The sequence below is a fragment of the Saccopteryx bilineata genome, chromosome 6 (genome assembly GCF_036850765.1).
Source record: "Saccopteryx bilineata isolate mSacBil1 chromosome 6, mSacBil1_pri_phased_curated, whole genome shotgun sequence".
Taxonomy (NCBI): domain Eukaryota; kingdom Metazoa; phylum Chordata; class Mammalia; order Chiroptera; family Emballonuridae; genus Saccopteryx; species Saccopteryx bilineata.
Window position 1 is genome coordinate 124,226,816 of NC_089495.1, and position 4,893 is coordinate 124,231,708.

The 4,893-nt window shown below is 48.3% G+C and overlaps 1 non-coding gene across 1 annotated transcript; it reads right to left on the bottom strand.

Annotated features, from left to right (window-relative positions):
- Positions 1–343: 343 nt before the first annotated feature.
- On the bottom strand, positions 344–419 carry TRNAS-GGA (transfer RNA serine (anticodon GGA)). The gene has a single exon. It is a non-coding gene; the product is annotated as a tRNA-Ser (tRNA).
- Positions 420–4,893: the final 4,474 nt, after the last annotated feature.

Sequence of the window (4,893 nt, forward strand, 5' to 3'; positions counted from 1 at the left end):
CTGCAATTACTTGCTCATTTTCTGTCTAAGAAATGAAAATAGAGTGGAATTTCTTTCTTTTTTTTTTTTTTTTTGTATTTTTCTGAAGCTGGAAACGGGGAGAGACAGACAGACTCCCGCATGCGCCCAACCGGGATCCACCTGGCACGCCCACCAGGGGCGAGGCTCTGCCCACCAGGGGGCGATGCTCTGCCCCTCCAGGGCCTGGGGCAGAGGCCAAGGAGCCATCCCCAGCGCCCAGGCCATCTTTGCTCCAATGGAGCCTCGGCTGTGGGAGGGGAAGAGAGAGACAGAGAGGAAGGAGGGGAGGGGGGTGGAGCAGCAAATGGGCGCTTCTCCTATGTGCCCTGGCCGGGAATCGAACCCGGGACTCCCGCACTCCAGGCCGACGCTCTACCACTGAGCCAACCGGCCAGGGCCTAGAGTGGAATTTCTCGAAGTATGAAGTAGGGTTTATTATTTATTTGGAGGTGGGGTTAGAAGCATGCATGTGTGTGTGTGTGTGTGTGTGTGTGAGAGAGAGAGAGAGAGAGAGAGAGAGATATGTAGGGGTGGCCAGACATACACTATTGACTGAGTTTGTCTATTTGGAATGGTACACAGATTTATTCATGCTTTTGTTTTTATATGCCTAGAGTTAGTGACTCTGGCCCACAATATGCAAATCGGAGGGAGATTGCATGCAAATGAGCAGAATATTGGTTCTATTTTCAGCCTGTCTGCCTCCCTGGGATGGCGTCTGACAGCGCCAGCTGGATTTCTTTTTCTGTCCAGCATCTGTCCAAGCCTTGGGGTTAGTGCTGTGTCCTGCCCAGGAGTGCAGCTGTCTGAGAAGCCGGGCTGGGCGGCTGTAGAACAAGGTGCAGGCAACCTGGCTGTGGCTGATTCCCTGCCGGGGGCCAGGGCAGGACCTGGGGGTCCTAGTCTTTAGCTCTGCCACTAAAGTTGCACGACCTTGAGGAAACTATCAGGCCTCTTTAAATCTTGAGAGGGTTATTCCCTGGGTGACAGGAGCCTACAAGTGTCGTGTTGAGTCCAGCACATACACGGTGAGTGTTCTATAAATGTCAGCTGCTGCGCTGAGGCAAAGAATGACAATGCCTTGAAGCAGACTCGAGGCCTTCTGGTCACACGCTCAGGGGTCAGTTCCTTTCTGCGAGGTGATTACAGCTGACTCACTGCTAGGCCCTGAAGCCACTTCTGTCCTCCAGCCCAGCCCAGCTGAGTGCTGTCACAGGCTGGCTGTGGGGCTGTCCCACTCACGCCAGCCTTCACAGCCCACAGAGGCCTGTGTGGTGTTGGAAAAGACAGGGAGGTGGAGGAACAGAACACCAGACATGGTGCTCAGCTGGGCTGTCCATCCCAGAGGCTCTACTGGTCCTGTGGCCATGGTCCTGGACAAGTCATGCGATGAGACAATGGCTCAAAGCCTATGTATGCTGCCACACAGCCCCTCGACACCCAGCACAAGTGGGCTTCTCCAAGCCAGGGGCTCAGGCCACCCTGAGGTTGCCTGATACTTGAGAGACCAGCTAAAGAACCCCATAATGATGTAAAGTCTGCCCTCTCTGGCATCTGTTGCTGAATTCCATGAAGTCATTAAAAGTCAGTGAACCCAACTCCATCATCTGGTACCCCTTAATCTGGGATTTTACAATTTACAACTTGGGCACTTCCGGAGAGCTACACCAGATGTCTCAGTCCCACCATGTCTGAACCTTCAGGAGACCTTCAATGGATGACCTGCCCTGAGCCAGTGGAGCAATAGACATGCCCACAGCGCTTCTGTCCAGGAGTCTGGGCAGGCGAGGGGCAGCTCGCCATGGCACCTGTGCATGAGGATTGCTGTGCACCAACCCAGTGACCTTTATTAGTGGTGACAGTTTGTCAGTACTTTTCCTAGCAGGGTTCTTATACCTCCAGCCGTTTGGGACCTAATTGGGAGGGTAGACACCTCTTCAAAGGAGATTTCCCAGGGAGCATCTGCAGTGCATACACTGTACCCTAGGAAGTCCTGCCAGCCTCATGTGACAGTTTCTAGAAATGGTGCAAATCTTTCAGTGAGCTTGGAGGCGAGTCAAGGGGTAACCGACTGGGCTCAGGACTATTCCGCAAGATCTGTGACTTGAGAAACGAACTCCCTGAACATGGCCAGAAGCCTCCATAAGCAGACAGCAACCTGGCTCCACAGCAGGTACACTAAACAGTGCAGAGGTCTTTGAGGGAGAAGCTGTTGGCCAAGGTCAGGGGCTTCCCCACAGTTCTAGAATCCTCTGAGCTGCTCCAAGACCTGGCCTCCACTCTGTGCCTTTCCATCTCACCCAGACCCCCAGGCTCCCGGGCACCGGAGTGTGCAAATCCTGGGTGAAGAAGCGGCCCCTGAGGGCCTCAAGGGCTTTGTCCTCTGAGAGCACCTGGTCCTCCAGGCACCCACAGAAGACTTCCAACAGTCCCTCCCTTACGTCGTGCATTGCTGCTGCGCATTGATTCTGCACAACATGTCCTCTAAAGCCCACGTTCACCATGTGGTCTGTACTCAGTTTTGTTTTTTAAATTTTTTATTTATTCATTTTAGAGAGGAGAGGAAGAGACAGAGAGAGAGAGAGAGAGGAGAGACAGAGAGAGAGAAGGGAGGAGGAGCTGGAAGCATCAACTCCCATATGTGCCTTGACCAGGCAAGCCCAGGGTTTCGAACTGGTGACCTCAGCATTTCCAGGTCGACGCATTATCCACTGCGCCACCACAGGTCAGGCCTGTACTCAGTTTTTATTAGAAGTTAAAAAAAACCACTTTATTATGAAAATTTTCAAAAAAAAATACAGAGAGTAGTGTTAGGAATGCCTACATACCCTCTATCTACCTATCTATATTATTTTTCCTTTTCCAAGTGAGAGGAGGGTAGATAGATGACCCCCATCTGGGGCTAATGCTCTGCCCATCTGGAGCCATGCTCTCAACCAAGCTATCTTTAGTGCCTGAGGTGGGGCTCCCAGGAGTCATCCTCAGTGCCTGGGGCTAATGCACTCAAATCTATCAAGCCATGGCTATGGGAGGAGAAGAGAGAGGACAGAGAAGGGGGAGAGGGAGGGGTGGAGAAGCAGGTGGTTGCCTCTCCTGTGTACACTGACCAGGAATCAATCAGGAATCTATATTTAACAATTGCTAATATTCACTATGTTTGCTTCCCCTGGTTCTTCCTAAATTATTTTAAAATAAATTACCATCTTTGTGACATTTCTGCCTGAAGTGTTTGAGTAAGCTTATTTTCAAAAGAGCACATTTTCCTACTTAATACAATACCACTCTCAACAGCTAATAAAATGAACAGTAGTCCCTTGGTGTTACTTAATGGCCAATCTGTATTCAGAATGAGACCCACCTCCCCTTTTGTTTCTTATAACATTGACTGTGGAAGAGACTGGGCCAATGATTGATGGTTTTCTTGTGCTGTTACTTGCTTCATCACTCAACATTGCTTGTGACCTGGAGGTTATATCTGAACCAGGTGTGATGAAAAGGTTACATGTCGCCTGACCAGGTGGTGGCGCAGTGGATAGAGCGTCGGACTGGGATGCGGAAGGACCCAGGTTCGAGACCCCGAGGTCGCCAGCTTGAGCGCAGGCTCATCTGGCTTGAGCAAAGAGCTCACCAGCTTGGACCCAAGGTCGCTGGCTCCAGCAGGGGGTTACTCGGTCTGCTGAAGGCCCACGGTCAAGGCACATGTGAGAAAGCAATCAATGAACAACTAAGAAGTCGCAACGCGCAACGAGAAACTGATGATTGATGCTTCTCATCTCTCTCCATTCCTGTCTGTCTGTCCCTGTCTATCTCTGCCTCTGTAAAAAAAAAAAAAAAAAAAAAAAAAAAAAAAAAAAAAAAAAAAGGTTACATGTCTTGGAGGGAATGTCTTATAGATGATGTACATCATCACAGTGACTGCACCTGGGGATTTTGGTCCCTAGGCTTGGTCAGAACTGGTCCCTCTCTTGGGAGCCATCAAGTAATCTATGAGGGACACTTTGGCGAATGTCCAGTTCCCTTCTAGTCTGTCACTGGTATCCACAGGTGACACAAGCTGGAGCTGATCATTTCATTCAGGGCTGTAGGATGGTGATTTTCTTTTCTTTTTAACCCCTAATATTTTTATTTTTTAATTACAGTTGACATACAATATTATATTAGTTGAGGTGTACAACATAATGATTAAATATTTATATACCTTGCGAAGTGGTTAGTCTGATGATGCTGGTACCCACCTGGCACTCTCCATGATTACCACAGTATGACTGATGTGTTTCCCACGCTGTGCTTTCCGTCCCTAAGACAATCCACACTTCCTCACCTCTTCCCCTTTTCACTCGGCCCCTCTCATCCGGTAACCAACAATTTTTCTCTGTATCTATAATTTGTTTCTGTTTTGTTTGTTCATTTATTTTGTTTTTTATTTTTTTTAGATTCTACATTTAAATGAATATGGTATTTATTTAAAAGACAATTATGTTTGCCTTTCCTTGTGTGACATTTCACTCAGCATAATACCCTCTAGGTGCACCCATGCTGTCACAAATGGCAAGATTTCATTCTTTTATGGCAGAGTCATGAATATTGTATATATGCACCACTTCTTCTTTATCCACTTGTCCATTGATGGACACTTGGGCCATTTCCAAATCTTGGCTATTGTAAATAAATAACACTGCAATGAACATAGCAGTGCATGTCTCTTCCTGAATTAGTGTTTTGTATTTCTTCTGATAAATACCCAGAAGTGGAATTGCTGGGTCATAAGGCACTTCCATTTTTAATTTTTTTGAGGAAACTATACTGTTTTTCACAGTGGCTACACCAAGTCTGCATTCCCACCAGCAGTGCAGGAGGGTTCCCTTCTCCACA